Source organism: Diadema antillarum, unplaced genomic scaffold (genome assembly GCF_040938485.1).
Source record: "Diadema antillarum isolate AM-2024a unplaced genomic scaffold, OU_Dant_1.0 scf00000074, whole genome shotgun sequence".
Taxonomy (NCBI): Eukaryota; Metazoa; Echinodermata; class Echinoidea; order Diadematoida; family Diadematidae; genus Diadema; species Diadema antillarum.
Genome location: NW_027270963.1, coordinates 4,029,681 through 4,050,494, shown reverse-complemented (window position 1 = coordinate 4,050,494; position 20,814 = coordinate 4,029,681). Strand labels below are relative to the sequence as shown.

The 20,814-nt window shown below is 41.2% G+C and overlaps 1 protein-coding gene across 1 annotated transcript in view; it reads right to left on the bottom strand.

The window, feature by feature from the left end:
* The window catches only part of LOC139717321 (uncharacterized), a 76,065-nt gene that overhangs the window by 51,571 nt on the left and 3,680 nt on the right, over window positions 1–20,814 (bottom strand). The gene's annotated exons all lie outside the window — the stretch shown is intronic.

Below are 20,814 nucleotides of genomic sequence, written 5' to 3'. Positions count from 1 at the left end.
TGTTAGCAGAGTGCTGTTCGCTTTGCCGAAGACCTATTGTTGAAGTTACAAGTGAAAATAAATAAGGTATTTTGTCAGAAATCTCAAATCGTGCGGAAGCAGCAAACGAGAATGATGTCATATTCTATGAAAAATTGATTTGTGCTTGCGCAATGAATGGACTTTCAATGCCACACCGACCGATCCAGCGAGCTGACCGGTCAATGCCACTTACTGTGCGATGCGAGTGCCTACTGTAGTATACAGTATATTCAGTGCGGGCTGCAGGGTGTCAATGTAGTAGCAGAGTACAACCGAGTACTTCACACCTCATAAACAAGCACTTAATTTATCAGAACTGGCCTAAAAATAGAAGAAAAAATGAGAATATCCACCAGCTATGATACCACTTGTAAAGTCATGACATTGGATCATTCTGACTTCACACAGATTTTACCGCACTAATAATATGACTATGAGTTCCCGGTCCGAGTTATGATCATAGTACAGGTGTATTCATAATATGTGACCGGCGATAACGGTTTCAGGCAAAAGTCGGGCATTTTGAAAATTCATTTTTTCACTGAATCACATTGCCCATTTCCTAAGCTTTGCATTGATATAAAACACTTGCATTCTTTGGCACCATAAGTGGGCATGGAAAGCGAAATAAAATGCACTTTTTAAGTTGTTAGCCTGACAAAATTGCGAGAAAACGGGCTTTGAAGATTCACCTGTTTCTCAAAGACAATGTCTGAGCGGCGATGCGAGGTGAGAATCACCCATCCGTACGATGGTGCCAATCGATGTTAAGCTCCACCTCTAGCAACCACATCGCCTTCTGATTGGCTCACTGAGAGAGTCAAATTTCCCGGGCACCCTTCCTAGGAGCTCATCGTATGGAGCCGAAAAACGATGCGGTTCGCTTTGTTTTACCATTACGTCTTTCAAGATGGCGGATACGATAATTGTATGTATGGTGTACATGTGTATGGGTGCACGCATTACGCAATGGCATCCACACGCCATGACCATGTGCATGTAACAGGAGCAGGTGGCGAATCCACACATTTACAAATCGCGTTTTCATTGTTGCTGATTTGACTTTATCATTGGCGACCCTTTTGTAGGCAGAAAAATGCCAGTGCTGGCAAAGGTCACGCTTCCTGTTTGTTTTGCTTTTACAAGCCGTGCATATGTTGCCTTGTTCGGTGGTGTTAATTATATTAAAACAAACAAACAAACACGACTCGTTAGTTTCGTGCGATCTTGATGTGTAGTATTTGAATATAACTGGTTTCATGTGACCTCTCCTTTCCTCTCATCTACCTTCCCTTGAGTCAGTCTGCTGTCATAATTTTTACTACATGTACAAATAGACTATTGTTTTTTTCTTTTCACACAATTATGTCGTGCTAAATGATATTTGTTTCACTTCCGTTGTCGAACATTGCGGTAGAATAGTTTGGATAGAAAGCCAAACGAAGAGCACGCACTACAGCGTATAAACCACTATAGCAAGAACAATGGAGCATGTAATCATGCACGCGTGGACAAAGCATTCCCCAAACGCTGCAACCGGTGTCTCCGAAAGCCGAATTATGTAAATGTGTGCGACGCACCAGCCAATCGCATGCGAGACCTTGCGCCGTAGCAACGCTGGGGATATTGGCGCGGCGTTCTTTTCCAGACATATCTGGACGCATGACTTCTCAAATATGATTTCTTAAGAGCTGCGTAAAGAAATACATACTTAGTAACATACTTGTGAGAATTTTGTTGTTAACATCATAAAAATGTGAAGTTCTAGCAACTATTTCTGACAATCATTTTCCTTTTTGAAAATAAAGTTTTGCTCCACTTTTGAATATTTTTTCATCATTATTCAAAAAATGTAATGTAATAATGAGTCAAAATGAGGTTTTTCCTACTCAATTAAAAGTAAAAATCATTACAAAATATGAACTTAGAGCAGAGTTACGGCAATTTTGCTGTGACACTTTTCCAGTGGTTACTCGTTGCAACGCGTTCACTCAGGGGGAAAGTGAGGTCATACAAAGTAGCAAATATCAAATGAAAACGGCGAGATAATTGTACCCATCCGCTGCGACTGTCATCCACCCAGTTTGAACCCCTTCGATTCTCACTGCAAGATGGGAACACTGTGCCATCATGGGCTTTGTACTCCTCAACCAGCCATTTAATTTTTGTTACCCTACTGACTTCAGCTTTCCTAGAATCAAGGTAAACAGGAAAGACAAGATTTTAGTGCTAGATTTTCAAGATATCGAAGAGCTTGCCTGGTGTCTAGAGGTGCGTCATCACATTCCAGTTAACAATGAGATCATGAAAATCATAAGACTGTCCTGGAGCTGTGAAAAAAAAAAGTGTCTGGGTAGATTATGGCAGCACCTGGAGGATATTACAATTTCTTCTGTAGGCATTAGCTACGTTCAGACGGCAGGCCCTAACCTCGAGGTTAGGAAACCTCGAGGTTTAGCTCTTGCCCCCTAACTACGACGTGTGTCCACACGACGAATCTTAACCTCGAGGTTACGAAACCTCGAGGTTAAGCTTCTGCCCCCCGTAACTACGAGTGGGTCCCACTCGATGTTGAAAACCATAAAACCGGAAGTTTCAGCCCACACTGCTAACAAGGCGTCTATTTATTCTTTAGTCCAACCCTGTCGGACTCGCTTACACTACAGGTACTCTTTTTCTCTGTCATGGTATGCAGAGATAGCACTGCACTGATGACTTTATGCCTTTATGAAGATATTCGTCGAAAACATTTTTTTAGCGTCGGAGAAGAATATAAAATACAGTAGCGAGTTCGACGTGTTCAGTTTCAGAGATCAAGCGCATGGGAAGAAAAGATGATGTTGTTGTGTCGTGCGTCATAGGTTTTTCACGTGTAGCGTATTTGTGGTGTACGTTTGGGAGATTGACCCGGAAGCAGAGGGAAATTGTGGGGGCTGAAGTTTACGGCGAGGTCACTCTTAACTTCGAGTTCGTTGTTTTTTGTGTCCACACGGTGCTTAACTACGAGTGGGGACCCCCCGCGGCTCGTGGTTAGAGCGCTAACCATAAGATTTCTCGTGGCTCGAAACATCGAGCAAACCTCGAGGTTTGCTAACTACGAGTGCGTCTTCACGGTCCCTAACTACAAGCTCTAACCTCGAAGTTTCCTAACTTCGAGGTTAAGGGCTCCCGTCTGAACGTAACTATTGTTATCTAACTGTGAATCACACAGACCACAGACATTTTGCATCTGCCATCAACTGATATTTTACATGTCTTCAGGCCCATTCGCACACACCCAAATCGAACAGTTTATAAAATGCAACTTTTGAATTTTGAAATGCGATGCAAAAACAGATAAATCTTGTTTGAGGACACACACACACACTATGGTCCCTTATAATTGCTATCTGCATCACATTAGAAATAGCTTGTCTTGATTTTTTGTTTTTTATTTAATCAATAATTTGCACAATGTGTGTGTGGTGCATGAATTATTATTTATTTTTTCTAAATTTCAAATCTCATGATCCAACTTGTCACATGAAACCCTGGGAAAAGTGCTTAGGGTCATGCTCCAATCACTGTTTAGGCATGCATAGTTTGCAGCCAAGCTCAGAGATTTTTTTGTTTTTGTTTGTTTGTTTGTTTGGTTTGTTGTTTGCTGTTTTTGTTTTTTGTTTTTTTGTTTTTGGAGGGGGGGGGGAGTTATTCCCTTGGCACTAGTGAATGGCAGCAAACCAAGTCAAGATTTGTATAATGATACACAAACTGGCAGTTCTTTTATCTGATAGGCCTTCCAGCTACCAACACATGATAATCCTGTCATGAACAATACCCAATGGAAAAAAAAAGGAAAGGAAAGGCAATGTGTACACCAGTTACGTTTATACGCAGTTGTCGAACTTAACAGTCCATGATTAGCTCCACTTGTGAATGCACAACGCGGGTTCACATGCACAACACGGGTTCACATGCACACCTAAACTTTAAAATACATTGTACAAATTATAAGTGAATCTCCCTCAATAATCATACCGGAAGTGCACAGTCTTCATTTATGACCTTATACTCATACAAATTAGCACAGTTGGAGGTTGACCCTGAAGCAAACGAGAGGCAAGATTCATGCCAACTCACAGTTCGTTGACTGGTGTCCACACGGAGCGAAACTATGAGTGGGGACCCCCCTTGGCTCATGGATAGAGCGCAAACCCTAAGATGTTTAGTGGTTATAATCATTGACTAAACTTTAAGATTGCTAAATTTCGAGTGCGTCCACACCAACATCGAGAGTTAAGTTTTCAGCCTAAACTTTAAGTTTAGGAACAACATGTAAATGTAACTACATTGTACTGTTGCTGTTCTGCACTGGCTTTTCAGTCACAGAAAGACAAATCTAAACAGTCACTCTCTCTCATAGTTTTGTGTCCAATATTGCAAAACTATTAAAAAGAAAAACATACTGCTTTTACACAAATGAAACTGAAAGCATACATTCTGGCACAGAAATCTGAGTCAGCCCCAGTCAAGTTCTAATAATCAGTCCTGTTTTTGTATCATCAAACATGTACGATTGGACCAATTCGCTGCCTTCTAACATGGATGGGCTTGCACGATGAAGAAAAAAGCTATCTTGCCCAATTCCTGTAATAAAGGCCCTCATGTCCCACAGTAGTTTTCGGTCTGCGTCAGGAAATGGCAGTTTTACAGTACATTTGTAGCTCTACACAGTACACATCACAAATTTGTCTGATTTTTCACGCATTCACAAAATATATATTGGTCAAATACAGGGCAGAGATACTACAATGTAGGCCTATGTGCTGGTCACATAACGTAATGAGCAACAGAAAAAAAAAATACTGGACTGGTATTCAGTCAACAACAGCAGCGTGCCATGTTGGAGTAATGCTCTTGTGCAATCAAAAATAGAGAAAAGATTTGAGATAACAACCTCTCCACATACCTACATGTACAGTGTGTTAAAGTGAGGTCTATACATTTAGGGGTGACCAGGTGGCCTAGGGCCACTAAAGGGATGTTTGGCCACCAAAATTGTCACAAAAAAGGTTATATTTTGGTTGAATGATCGGGCAACTAAGATTCAAAATGAACCGCTATTAAGTTTCCTTTTATTCCGAACCAATACATTTTTGTTTTTTTCAGGCCATAAAAATTTTAGATTTTAAAATTTTGGGGTTCCAAACAGGCCACCTGAGAAAGGAGTTAGTGTCGAGCCCTACCTTTTATGAAGTCATGCATAACAAAAAGGATGCATTTGACAAAATGCCAATGGTAAAATGTTATCAAGTCAAAAGTCAACTTTTTAATTGCAATTTATAATTTATAGAGTAAAACACCGATTGTCATACACAACAGTAGATACATGTAATATGAACCTCAAACACGTCATACAGTGCAGCCATGTATTTGTATATAGTGTAAACAAAGAGAACTGCTGCAGACAGTGCAAACAGTAAGTGTGTGTAGGAACACAAATCATGCACAGTTGTGACATAGTATGTGAATACCTGTCAAAGGATACATGTACACTCAAGACATTGTGCAATAGCCAGAGTCCTGATTCCCCCAAGTGCTACACAATTCACTGATGACATCAGTTAATGAATGGCTACTGTACCAGTATACTGTAGATTTTGTATGCACACATATACCTGAAAACATGTACAGTTTATGATGCATGTAGGATGTACGCACGTTTAGCTTTCAATTCCTTCAGGTATCACGCTAAATGTACCTTTAAAGTTTGAAATGACGTCTGTCAAATCTGTTCAAAATGGATTGATGACACTAAAAAGGGCATCGTAGGGGAGGGATAAGGAATTGTCAGCGGCTCAGAGGTTTATACACAAAAAAGTAATCCACCTTAACCCCCCCCCCCCACATTAGCACTTCTATTATCACAAATGATTACAACTGGCAATGCCCCTCCACAAACTTTGAGGTTTCATACTCCTGTGCTGCGTGGACACTTTAAGGTAGTCCTTGTAATGCAAGGAGCACAATATCTAGGAACAGATTGGTGATTTTGGCATTTACTGGCTGCGAAGTATTCAACGACCCATGCATGGGTACTTTATGTCATAACGAAGAGACTGCTACTTGCGAGAGATACATGCATCGATGGATGAGGTATGAATATCATATATAAATACAAGTACACATACTGACATTTTTTCAATGAAATGTGTTTTACCATTGTCATCAAAGTGGGCAGACATTGAGATTTCATTTGAAATGGTCCTAAGCATTTGCTCCTGCACATCCTATTTCACTGAAGTTTTAAATTTGGCTGGATTTCACCAAAACTTCCCCCCTCAAATTTAGTGGTTTTGCTGCGCCAGTGGTTGACGACGGGTCCCGAGTATACTCGGCCAAGCTTCTATGGGAAATGCGTGTTGTAGCAATATCAAACCGTCCTTAACGGGTTAATATTCAAGTCTTGAAGTAGAATGAGTCATGAGAATTACATTATGATAAAGGAAAAGAGGGGTCACTGCAAGGATGGTATGTACTGTAAAAGTGGTTTCTTTCGCGTACAGATACTTTCATGGTTTCCGTCGGTGCCGACTTTTTTGCATGTGTTTAAATTCGCGGTCGGCAAAATCTGTGAATTCACAGTCGGCAAAAACTGTTCTATTTTGCACATGAAAACCTAAACTATAATCCAATTATTCTTTTATTTATCAAATAGAAATTAAAATTAAATGCAGGCTTACCTGAAATCCCGTCTCTCGAGTACTTTATAACATGCTTGTGCCTACAATGTACATTGCGCGGTATCGCTGTGTGTGTGTGTTGACCATCAATCCACTCAATGCACGGAATCTTCGTGTGTGCATGTGCGCAATAGCGTTGTAACAAGCGGCGAGTTCAAAACATTTCCTTGCGTGGTTAATTTCGCGCAACTTTTCAAAACATTTACGCGTGATGTTAAATTCGCGGTTCAACGTCAAAGCGTGAAAATAAAACCACCGTGAAAGAAACCACTTTTACAGTAAGTGAATTTTGCCTGTGTGTGGGTGTAGCTCTACATGTAGTTTGAAAATCTGCCTTTTCCTCTCAATACTGACACATTCCTGCTGATACAGTCTGCTCAGACAATTTTCTGTGTTTAACAAACTGAAGCACATATATTCCATTCTAGAAGAATAAAACTTCATATCAATGCATTTTTTTTAATCAGCTCAGGTGAGCTAAACACACACTGTATACACTTTAATCTACTGTACATTCATTTCTTCTAGTTCAAGACATGAAAAAGGAATATTTGGTTTAATGTCATACACTCTAGGCAGAGCAAATTTTTCCCGTAGCTAGAGAGAGCTTTAACCCATTGAGGACGAGTACGGGTACCGAGTATACTCAGGCAAGTGTCTATGGGAAATGTGTGTTGTAGCAAAATTAAACCGTTCTCAATGGGTTTAGGGCATTTTTTTTTACGTTTCCTTCACTCATCCATGGAGTTACTATTTACCCAAATTTAAAGCTTCGATGAAATAGAACATGCATGAGCAAATGCTCAGGACCGGGTCAGCATACCAACAACGTTTTGCGAGCCATTTCGCACATAGTGGTATGCATGATAACATATTCTTGCACTGCAGAAGCTTAGACCAAACCAAAAAAAAAAGTTCAAGTGGGACCTCATTTGCTAGTATCAAAGAAATCTTTCATAGGCTACAAGTGTTCTCGGTTTGATTCCCAGTTGAATCTTCTAGGCAAACCCCCCAGTGAATAGCATGAAATAGGATGTGAGACTGTGGTAGTGCAGTTAGCATTTAGCTATCCTAGACCCCGTTTACAGTGCGAGGCTCGGCCGCGGCTCAGCCCAGCCCCGCTTCAGTGTAAACACGCAAAAGGCCAAATGCGAAACCAAAATTGGCCTCGCATTTGGCCACGCTCTGGAGGTGGTCTCGGCCACGCTCTGGAGGTGGTCTCGGCCACGGCCAAGCCACGGCCGAGCCCGGCCTTTTCTCACTGTAAGCGTAAACTGGGCCTAATGCATGGCCAATTTTAGTCTGGCTTCCAAACCCTCTGCCTGTACTATTTCGCTGTTCAGGATATTAACCCCCTCAACGTCGAAAACTAGTATAGTTTAAGGTGATTTTGTCCTGTAAAGAATTTTTTCCTTCGGCAAAGGCCTTTGCCCAAACGGCGATTTCGTCGCCACGGAATTTAGTTGGCAAAGGGTCTGAAAACCAGACAATACCAAATTGCCTTTGTTTACAAGCAGAGCGGCACTACGACAAAATATTGAAAGGTTTGAATCAAAAGCGCGGCTGAGCCCGGCAGTGTAAACGGACAAAATTGCGGGGCCCGGCCTCGCAATTGAGGCTGGGCTCGGCCGTGGCTCGGCTGCGGCTCGGCCCAGTCCTGCACTGTAAACGGGGTCATAGCTCAAGGGAAAATGGACATGTATATGCACAATTATGAATAGCTTGATTTGACATATTTCCATGTTCAATGAGCATCAACTTATATCACCTGTATAGGCTCATTTACACTTGCTTGGAAAAAAAGTGATTTTTCTAAAATCGCGACAATTGGGGGCAAGTCGCTAAGCAACTACACCCAAACGCCCTCGAAACATCGCCAGAAAAATCGCCAGCCGGAGTGCGATTTTTTGAAACATTGCGATGTTTGAGGCGAAGTTTAGCGAGTGTAAACCCAAGCTGCAGAAATATCGCGATTTTTCATCACGTGACTTTCGGTATCGGATTGCAACGGGGGTTTTCGCGCACTCCTGATCCCTCTGTGGAACATGTAGAGAGTACGTCGGCCGCTGGCCAGAGTACAGGGTACATGCTATACAGGTAAACGGGACGATCCTCGGCTCGTGGTCTCTCACCTCCCTGACGAAACTATATACATGGAAACTAGTGACAAACCTGAAGTTTTCCAACCACGTATCATCACCCCATAACCAGGGGCTGCGGAACGTTTTTCAGTTGGGGGGGGGGGGGGAGGGTATCAAGGTCAAACCCCCCCCCCCCTCTTAGACGCACTGGCATAGCCTGGATAATGATCTTGTCATCTTGGGAGGATGGGAGGGCGGTGGTTACTATGCGAGGGGGAGGGGGATGTTCCCCCCTCCCACGGGGAGAACTTTTTGCATTTTGATGTTGTAAATGGTGCAATTTGCTGCATTTTTTTGCATCTTTTATCGACTTGAAACCCCCGCTTAGATGCACCGGCGTAGTCTGGATAATGATCTTGTGATATTGGGAGGGGCGGTGGTTACTATGCGAGGGAGCGAAGCGACCGAGCCCGAGCATGGAGGGAACAGGGGGGGGGAGGGCATGGGAGGTGGGTGTTCCCCCTCCCACGATGAGAATTTTTTTTTTCATTTTTATGTTGTAAATGGTACAATTTGCTGCATGTTTTTCCGTCTTTTATCAACTTGAAACGGCCCCACTTGTTTAAGGTAGCAGGATATTTTGACGGGGATTGTTATTGAACAATTTGCCTATAAAGTGGTAGCATAAACCTCTTGTATTGATTTATTGTCACAATTAATTTCATGAACGTTGTCTGTTAAGCAATCAAACAGAAAAGGAATGCTCACGAGGGTGTATATAGGATGCAAAAGGGATATTTCTCCTCCCACACGAAGGTGATTTTACATTTTCAGACCTGACATTCAGCGATCTGGTGCAAACTTTTTGTGCAATACTTTGATATTTTTCTAGCTCCCCCACCCCCCCCAAAAAAAATATTTATGGAAATAATTTGGACTTTTTTCAGGAAAGTGTATAGTAATGGCAAAATCACGACATTTAGCTCTTATTCCGCGTGTTCATCATGTGTGTGTATGTACAAAGTCTAGAGGTAGAAGGGGAGGTACGGAGCTTTTGCGTTTTTGAAATCAAGATAAAGTGATCTGAAGCACTTTTTGTGAGAATTTCGGGTACTGTGACTTTTCCCCCGATTTTTCCCCATTCTTTCTTTTTATCTCTTATCTTTTTTTTCACGATCAAAAAATGTGGGGGGGGGGGGGGGCTGTAGCCGCCCCAGCCCCCCCGCTTGCGCGGCCTCTGATAACGACTTAACAAAATAATGTTCTCCCAGAAATGCGTTGATTTTGGGAATGCCCATTATACTGCTTTCGGTATACGTTGACATTGTGGTATACAGGAGTACGTAACAAGTGTTGAAAAACAAGTGTGAGTTCTTGCTGTCGCCTAATGAAATACCAGTCCAAACTTCCAAGTCCTACTTCTTACAATTCGTCATATCAGCGAAATTTCAGGATCCTCATGAATGCTACTTTTATCAACTTTCCCATACTAAGCTGAAGTTTTACACACCTGCTACGTATGTGATCTAATATAGCAAGCTATATAGTTTTACCGTAAGTTTACACTCTCGAGAAACACAAATTTATGTGTGCATTGGACTTATAAAAAGCCCTGGCTCAACGTTCCAACCAGCTAGCTAGCTGTGAGCGAAATAGACTGCACTGCAGTGAATACGAATAGCCCACGCTTCCACTCATCTGCCGCGTTGAAGAGAGGTAAATTACACATGCACACTACTGACCAAAAAATCATGCTGTTTCGTGAAGCTCAAACTTCGCATGCTTTTGCGCAAGTGTAAACGGTGGAACCAAAATATCGCGATTTTAAAAATCGCGCTGTTAGTAGGTGTAAATGCGGCTTATGACATCATATTCCGGCACTATACTCCAGGGAGTAGCAGTCATAAAACATATAATGTGTGTTAAAATAATCACCTCGGGCTCTATTTCAAAGTGCTCACTCATTTCGCCCTGGCCTAGGACACACTTTTTAGCCAGAGATCTCAACTGGTGAATTATATCAAATATTTTTGATCAACATGTGCTGCTCAATGGCATTTGAAAACAAAAACAAAAAGAACACAAAAACTGCCTCCAGATACGTCACGGCTTTACAAACGGATTTGTGATACTAATATTTCATCATCAGTTAATAGTCTTCATAACATGATACCCCTAGTCACCACACTTGTAGTTCCATACTGTCTCTACAGTCTCAAAACAACTGATACAGTACAGATCCAAATGATTTATTGATACAGCTAAATACAGAATACGTAAATCTACCTTGTAGAAGCTGGTATAATATGACAAACAACTTACTGTGTGGTGTCTCAGTACGTCTAATAGTTCAATGTTAAACACATCGCAGCATACGAATTGGACAAGACATGTATTGACATGCATAGAGTATTTGGCTATAAATAGTCGTACAGGGGAAAAACCCACGACATGATATGCATTGATGTTCTATCTTTCCTTCTCAACAGGATGAAAAGAGGAATACCAGTAACACACAGTTCGTGAAATCAAACCTAGGAGCTACAATACCAACAATGGCATTAAAAAAAAAAAAAAAAAAAATAGGGGGGGGGGCAGCTGTTCAATGACTGATACAACATGAACTCGTGATTCACTGTGACGAAACTAGGAAGCTGTATTCATGCACAGCCTTAACATGAGCTTCTATAGGATGCACCAGTTTGTACAAGTGTATGTTGGATACTACTAATGCTCTTGATACGATGCACTCATTCTGTGCACTGATTAACTTGAACTGCGGAAATACCAAAGAAGTTTAAATCTTCTTAGAACTCCTCCTTCCTAAAATAGTGTGCAGAACCACCTTGGAGTACACTAGCACAACAGACTCCAACAGACTATCACAAGAACTTTTAAATTACATGTGAAGGGGAGTGACATCAATGATAATGTTGGTTGAAATAGGGCTTATAGGATTACAGAATATATTATAAAACAACGTCAGAGCTTGAGAATACAACTTTGTACCACTGATTTTTCCATACTTGACGTTATAATAGCAACTTTTAAAAAATGATGGGCAGAAATCACACTCGCGGGCTTTGTTATTAAAAGTCAAAACCGAGAGAGTAGAAACTATCTGACACTGTCTAAGAAATCTAATAGCTGATCTAGGCATTATTGCCCCATTACCAGAAACCAAATTCATGTGGTTTAACACTGTATCTTTCAATAACCTCAACTACCCTGGTTTTGCTTGTTATTGTTTCATTTCGCAGAGTACAAAAATCTGTTAAATTTAAGTCTTTTGTTGGTTTTATATGTGTATTGTTTGTTTCTGTTACAAATTTTAAAAAGCCTTTTACCTGTACTTGCTATTGAAAATGATAAATGATTCTTAAAGGAACTATAGCGCCTAAATGGCCCAAATTTTATAATCCAGCTCAATTTGTACAACTTTTCTGCCAGAAAATGAATATGGCAGCTATTTCCCTTAAAATCAATCAGTTCTGGAGTTATTTGATAGTAACTGAGTGTCCTAGGAATGCCCCTTCTAAATCGCAATTGATTATGGCGTCCTATGACGTCAGCGGCAGAACACTCGGAGATCATTCCCCATAGAAATATACACAACAGGTAAAAAACATGAATTTGAACGAAATCGTTTGAGGGGAAGCGCCGCTCAATACAAACTAGAACTTACCATGGGCGCTAAAATTCATTCTGCAATGATCAAAAAAAGCTAAAATTAAGTCGGTTATTGCACGAGAAATGTGTGGGTGTGGGTGTGTGTGTGTGAGTGTCTGTCTGTTGTAGTCATGTCAGTTTGCGCAATGAAAGCACTTTATAGTACGCCACATGGTTGCTCTAACGCCCTTCCCTGCGCGGCGCGATTGAGAAGAGACAAACAGGGTGCTGTGAATTGGCACACAAAGGAACACAACCAGTGGTAAACTTTCGACCTTCATTCATGATTTTAAATGAATGGACGCTGCGTTATTATCTATACTCAGTAATTAACCTATTGCAGAGGACATTATGTCCACTGCCTTGGCGAAATTTTTCTGTGAAATAATGAAAAGAAAATCCAAAATCTTATCCCGATTCATCAGTTTGTGTTTATATCATCTACACAGTTACCAATTTACTCGCCCGATCGGCCTCGACCAGACGCCGTGCGAAGCACACAGTTGTGTACAGCGTCAGGGCTGTGCATCACACACACACAAGCCTCGCCCGCATAGGTGGTTTGCGTGATTTGTGATGAGGTCAGGATGGATGACGCAGGCATAAAAATATTCACGTATTCACTGTTGTGGCTAGGCAGGATGTTCAGAAATGGAAGCTACATTGTATATCACAGACATACTGCCATCTTTCTCACATTTTGCGCCATGATCATTGCAATTTCCTGCGATGTAACATTACAAATGTAAAGCTTGATAATCCTGTTGCGGATAGCAAAGTCACGCGATATTGCGATCGCATAGTGTTTGATGTACCGTGTAGGATCTTTGGTGTCAGCTACTAGCAGCTAGAAGCACATTGAGTGAGGCGGGCTTTTCGTGACCTTATCACTTGTCAAACAGCGTTCCATACAGTAAGAGAAGCTCACCTGCTGCTCAGTGCGTAGTGGTTCATGGGATATCACCTTGGCGTACGGGAAACAAAGATATTTTTCTCCTCTCCACCACTAGAGGGCGAACCATACAATGGAGTCTGAGATTTCATGGGGGCTGCCATTATCCACTCAGTAATGGCGTGGCGGACTATGCGCACAGAAGTAACATTTCTACAACGCGTATTTGAACTTTTTAACTTTAACGCGAGTACATGCTTGAAGATTTGGCTACTCCTCGGTTGCTCATTTGCTAGCGTGTGCTGTTAGCATGGGGGGTGAGCCTACCCCCTCTTCATCTTCCAGTGCTTCCTGTGTGCTAACAAAACAATAGTAGAGGATATCTACAGGGCATATGCTAACCCCAGGGTGCTCCTTGTACATAGTTATACTGTGGGAGCGCAACGAATTGTAAAAGTGCTGTCATTGAAGGTTGGAAGACAACCCCAAATTTTCGCAGCTCTATAAGATACGTATTTCACCAGCAAAAGGCTTACTTTTATACTCCACATGTGTTTCTTATCTAATTCATACTTGCCATTCACTTGCATACTGTAAAAGTGGACATTTTCGCGGTGTTGAAATTTTCGCGTGATTCGCGCAACCAGAAACTACAGTTTGTAGCGCAAAAATAAAAGCATACAAATATTTTTGCTTGCTATATGTGCCTGTGTGTTATGTCTTGATTCCGCAGAATTAAAAACACGCGAAACTCTTCTTACCCGGCCAAGCGCGAAAAATTAGTTGTGCGAAAGTATCCACTTTCACAGTACTTTGATCCTACTGATCCTACGATCTTGAAAAGACGTTTTTCTACTAGTCCATCTCCATTCTTCCCGTTCCTCCCTTCGTTTTTTTAAACAACCTTTGCATAGGCACATAGCGCATTGGCAATATGAACTATGCATGAAAAGCGCAATGTTTTTCGCCTTCGGAGCCCTCTCGCTCTCACGCTGTTGCGCTCGGGTGAGATATCGCTTCTTCATTCGCCCAGAAAGCAACCCAATACAGCCAGAAGGCCTTGTGAAAAGGCTACATTGCATTCCGGTTCAATAGCGCATGCGCACAGGTTTCAAATCCGTCGATAGGGCAGTTGTCATTCTCACAGATTCCAGGCGAGTGTTATCAATAATTGGACCAAATCTGTAAGCATTCAAATTTACAAGAAAATGTAAATATTTAAGTTGGAATCTACCTGCGATACTACTCCTTACTGTGACTTAATATCCTTCCCTACACAGCCCGAATGCCGGTATTCGGGCTGTGTTTCGCAGTTAGGCATATGCATACTCCGCACTCTAGCTAGACATGCTTCTAGTACTTTTAATACAGGGGAAAAGGCTTTCTTTGACGGGGAATGAGGTATGGAGGTGTATGCTATTACCGAACGATTTTTATTTGATTTCTCCAAACGGGAAACAGTATAATTCAATGCATTAATTCAGCTAAAGATCTCCTAGTAGATAATTGAAATGCTGATGAGTTTAGCTGTAACGGTATTATTTGAAAACTAAGCTACACACTACACAAAATCTGCATTTCAAATAACCTTCCACAAAAGCCGTTTCTTTTTACCGACGCAATTCACATTGTATTACCGAACGTGCTCTCTGTATGGGGAAATTTATGCATTGTGAATCCATTGTATTTTCGGTCAATGTTATTGCTGCAGAATAAGGAACATCGAAATTTTAGCGGTTATTAGTTAATACACTTTGAGGTAAATTTGCAGTTTAAGTTTTTTGCTGCAGTTTAGCAATTTTCTGCACTGGCTTCCCTTGTGAGATAATAGTGCGTAGAGCCGTAGTGCAATGGAAGCGTATACATACAAGCCATTTTACAGGCTTCCGTTGACAATGCACTCGTTCGGTAATAGGATACCTGACTAGAGTAAAAACCCCAATTTTCGGACACCTAAAGGGTGTGTATAGTTCTGGTCAAGGTGAGGATTTAGCTTTTAACGTTTTGCCAGATATTCAGAAACCACTCTATGAGATGTCAAAGAGCATACCATTCTAAGGGGTATCAAAAGTTTATTTGACGAAAATCGGTTTTTGAAATGGCTGAGATATCCAAAAACAAGGTAAAACAAAGAGATCCTAATAAAAGGAGTGGCCTGTCGCCTTTTAGTATTATCACTTTTTTGGATATCTCAGCCATTTGAAAACCAATTTTTATCAAATAAACGTTGAATCCTTCTTAAAATTACATGCTCTTTCATATTTCATAAGAGGTTTCTCATTATCTCACTAAGGAATGTTCAAAACATGATTCCCCACCTCAACAAGTACTGTACAGTCCCTTTAAGCTTTTTTGCAATATTTGTTCAACTCAAATAATACTTTACAAAATCAAATCTATAATAATGTATGTTAAATATATCAACATACTTTTTCCCTATATTGATTTTGTTAAATACATCATAAAATTTCACAGAATCCCCAAATATTATCACCTTGTCAATTCCCCAAAATTCGGACATGGATGCAATGTCAATTGCTACACATACAAGGCTGCTGAAAAATTAGCGCGCACCACACCTTGTTGGCGCAAGGTTGCATTGGGAACATTGCAGTGCCTGTTCGTGTCCGAATTTTGGGGACTCTGCACTTGCATTCAGCCCCTGTACATTCTATTCACTGTATCGGCACATACGGAGATTTTGTTTTTTGTGTGGTTTTACCATATTTTTTGGGATACCGTCATACTCTGAGTAGGGCATCGGTAGCGCGATGCGCTTTGCCATCCCCTTCAAAATTCACGCACAAGTCGCAAGTTCACAAGTCATCTTTGACCTAGGTCTCTATGCATTTACAGAGCATAAAGCTACTTTAAAACATTTGTTTACAATAAAAGGAATCTATCATATTATTTTCTATACATATGATATCATGGAAGTCACATTTGGGTTACAAAAGCGCTAGCATTTTCAAATAAACTTACGACTACCAGATGTGTTCAGTGCATGTTGAGCAATGGGCAAACGTAGGGCGCACGTTTGGTCGAAAAGTGGACCCACAATTTTGGCTTAAAGTCACCTTTCAGGCATTTTTTGCGGGTTCATCTGAGGAACAAATCCCCATAAATTTGGTATCATATGAAAGCTTGTGGTGGTCTCATTCTTCTCGTCCTATGTTGAGTTCACATACATTGTATCAAGACGTATTGCTACCTAAATTCAGAGTTAAGCCTAAGCATGGCTATAACTCGGCTGTTCCGTCGATTGTGTAACTCGCCAGGCTGGTGTAGAAGGATTCGATGGTGCCGAATCCAAAAATAGCATTGGTTTTTCGCGTATTCAACGTGATCAACCCGCAAAATAGCGATTAAGATACCCTGTCAGCATAGTAACAGCATCAGGGAACTATAGAAGCGAGGCAGGGCTTACAAGTCTTTGACATGTAGATCTATACACGCCATGACTCATGGTTACGGCGCGCACTTACGCAAAGCTCCAGAAAAGTCGAGTCGGTTTTGCATGTATAGGTACAATGTTCAGCCTCCGCACAACATAGCGCAACCGCCGATACGTAATGTGAGTACATGTGCGCATCTCCATGCAATCTCTATTAGCTACTGAGTGCGTTGTGTTCGTCTACTGTAGACCAAAAGCTAGCAATGCTACTACTACTGCGTGCGCTTTTACTCCGCCGTGCTGTAGACCGACGCTTACGAATGTACTGCATACTGGGTCATCGGTCTCGTAAACCCGTGTGATATATTAAGTGACCGTAAATCGGTCTGTGGTCGGGAATATGTTCTGAGGAGACTACACTTACGTCTAGCTTCACAGAATCCTCTCTCATGGAAGAGAACCGTGAATGTCAAAAATTATTACAAATTCCTCCGGACCAACAAATTTTTCTGGATACGACCTCCGTTGCTAACTTTCTGTGTTGTATTTGCCCAGGTGCTAGTATTTAAGTTTAATAACCGTAAGTGCAGTACGGTAGTTAGCGCAGTACCATGTATGTATTGCTGGCATGCAGACACGATATGACATCACAGAGATAACCAGTGTGAGTGCGTGCCGCACCGCGGGATCGAAGCGGGCCTCGCAGCTAGCTGGGTACACGTTGTAGGTGTGTGCTAGCTGACAAGGATGTGCGTTTAGCCTTGAATAGAAACATGCGCGCTTTGAATGTGATAAACACAGTGAATAGCACCGCCCACTGGGGTGCGCTTGACAGTGACTTTTCACTACGCTCGCGACCCACTTTTTCACCAAGGTTTTAACAGCGTGAGGATGAAAATTACACTGTTTTTCTTTGCTCATAACTTCACCTTTATTTATGATTATGGTGAGAAATTTGCACATGTATTATGTCAACTATGGACATTATGGATATAGGGTAACATCCCCAGTATTCGGTCAATTAAGCTTTTTTGCAAAATTTTTCAAACTAAAATAATACATACATCATATCTACAGCAATGTATGTGAAATGCAATGTACATATCAAATTTCTTTAATCTCAATTTTCATTTTGTTAAATATCACACAAAATTTCACAAAACCCCAAAATATATCACCTTGAAAATTCCCCAGTATACGGTCATCGCGACCAGTATTCGGTCATGAGGTATCCACGTTCAAAGTCAATGCGTGTTCAAGGCAGCTGAAAAGTGCACCGCGCACTACCTTGTTGGCGCAAAATTGCATCAGCGACGTTGCGGCGCCCATTGGTGACCGAATACTGGGGTATTGGCACTTGCATTCAACCCTTGTACATTGAGACACTGTATCGGCACATACAGAAATTTTGTTTTTCTTTTGCGTTTTCGAGGATACCATCACGCTCCAAGCTTGCAATAAGCAAAAAATCCAGCAAAAGAACAGCATATTTTTCGATTTTTAGCGCTTTTTCGGCAACCCGTACTCTTAAAACTGGGCTCAATCCGTGCATGCTTTTGGAAAGTAGCGCCGATTCTGCACTTTTGACGGTAAAATTTGGGATTTTGGATGGATTTTTGGAGGGGGCTAAGGGAGTTTCCAGTTGTGAATGAGTGTGCAAGTATGTAAATTGATGTGATTTGCGTGTGTTGTGACAGTTAAACTTACCTGGTACTGGCTGGTGACTAGTGATACCGTAAGTGACCGAATACCGGTAGCTGACCGAATACTGGTGCTCTCACCCTATGTTTATGTGTGAAATGACGTGTATTTCTCCAGTTGCAAAAATATACCAGACGCCCCACTCTGAGCTTGTGACAGGCAAAAACTCTCGCAACAAACAGCGTAATTTTTCAATTTTTTGCGCTTTTTCTGCAACCCTGATTCTTTACACGTAATTTGCGCACGCTTTCGAAAAGTTGTGGTGATTCTGCATTTTAGACAGCAAAATTTGGGACTTTAGACGGATTTTTGGAGGTGACTCGGGCACTTTCCTGTGCTGTAGTGAACAAGCGCGAGTGTGCCAGTATGTGAAACGATGTGATATGTGCTTGTTGTGACTGTAGAAACTAGAATTTGCTGGCTTGTGATAAGTGGTAAGTGTCCGGCTTTATAGACTGGCCGAAAATTGGGGATTTACTCTTCAACGTTATACCGATAATTTAGGGCCGTAAAGTGCACATTAGATTTCTAATCATAGAGGTAATCATGTAGAAATGCACGCCATGCCCGGAGACCCTATTTAATATACTTGTAAGGGACGTATGACGTCAGAAGCGAGGGCCTGGGCGCATTTCATAATTTCACACATAGAGGGCGTTGTATTTTTTATGCTTACAGTCACATGTCGTTGGAGATGACTTCTTGTCGTGCATCCAGCTGTATTTCTCAATAGTTTCAATAAGCCCAATGTCGTAAGTAGCCTCATGATGTAAATTACCAGAAATTTCAAGTATTCCCGATCCGATATGCCAAAGCACATTAAATGACAGTTATATGTGAGTGAGAAAATTGTGTTGGAAAATCAGTTGATTGCGTATGAAGATTGCGTGGTTGGTGTATTGCATTGCATGTACGTTATATGATAGCGGGCCGTTCGTTCAAACGGAGTAGGCATCGTAGACACACATGAATAAGCTGTATATTGTAATGAAACAAGTTGCAAATAAGTGTATGTACAGTAGCTTAATTGTCGGGAGGTTTATAGTGTGTGTTTTGGCCGTAGTTACAGTCATAGATATAAATGAATAAGAGAAGTCGTGCCTACAGTGCACGTCGTGAGTACGGTAGAGTGATTGGATATGTAGGAGCCTTACAGTACTGTATGTATGAAAGTAGGTCGCAGGGTCATTACAGTACTCTGTCTCATTACAGTTTAGATGTTTATATAGAGTTTATAGACACATACATATAATAAGCAGCACAGTCATGTTACAAGTGTAAGAAAGAAGTGATTTATTCATATACATAATTTGAGTCACAAGAGACAGTGGTGTGCTCATGCAGGCAAACAATGATTGCTGATATACAGATGTACAATGTAGGTATCTGTAGAGAGTGTATAAATCATATAGTGAAGGTACACATCAAGTATAAACATATGGGGGTATCTGAATACAATACATTGAATACATTGTACAGTCAGATGGTTATCAAGTAATGATTTACTGAGTTTAACAGTAATTGTTCTGTTGTACACTGTTCATGATACTCATTGAACCTTGTTTTCTTTTGTCATTAAATCAAGGTTGAACTGCACTCTCTTACCAGTCGGCAAAAAAGAAAAAAAAATGTAAATGTTGCCATAAGGAGAATGAATAAATCAAATCAAATCAAATCAAATCAAATCTTGCCAGTCGGCTTGGGTTGCCGCTAGCAGCTTGTTGCTGCTTGATACCAATTGCAGGCTTTTATGGTAAGGGTATCACCTATCGGCAGGGTACCTTGACATCGGCACCCTGCGACGCTGCGTACACTGTATCATGCCATGGCTCTTTGCATATTCTAGAATGAAAAGGTACGCGTGGGATTAAGTGCCACTAGCTATGAAAACAATAAAAACGAAGAAACAAAAATCAAACTCATAAACAAACTAACAAACCAAAATTAACGCGTTTCAATTACACATCCGCTCAGTAACGACGCATGACTGTGAAATTCACGTGTATTGCCTATGGATGGCAGGGGTGCCGATCGTGAGGTACCCTTTCAAGCCGCGCGAAGAAAATGCATCGCATGCACTGAAATTGCGTTATTTCACTACGAAGATTCAGAATCTAGAAGACGGTCACGACATTCGAAACTGCAGTATTTATGGCATATTTGAGGTAAAAATTTGGCGAATTTGTTTTATACTTTTGGAATAAACAAGCTGCAGATCCTAGGCTAGGGTGACAATACAACAGTAGGTGGTAAAGTTAGGGTGTCTGAAGGTAATTTGCAATATTGCTTTGAGATGTCTTTCCGAGATTTTGCTTACATATTTGCTAAGAGATA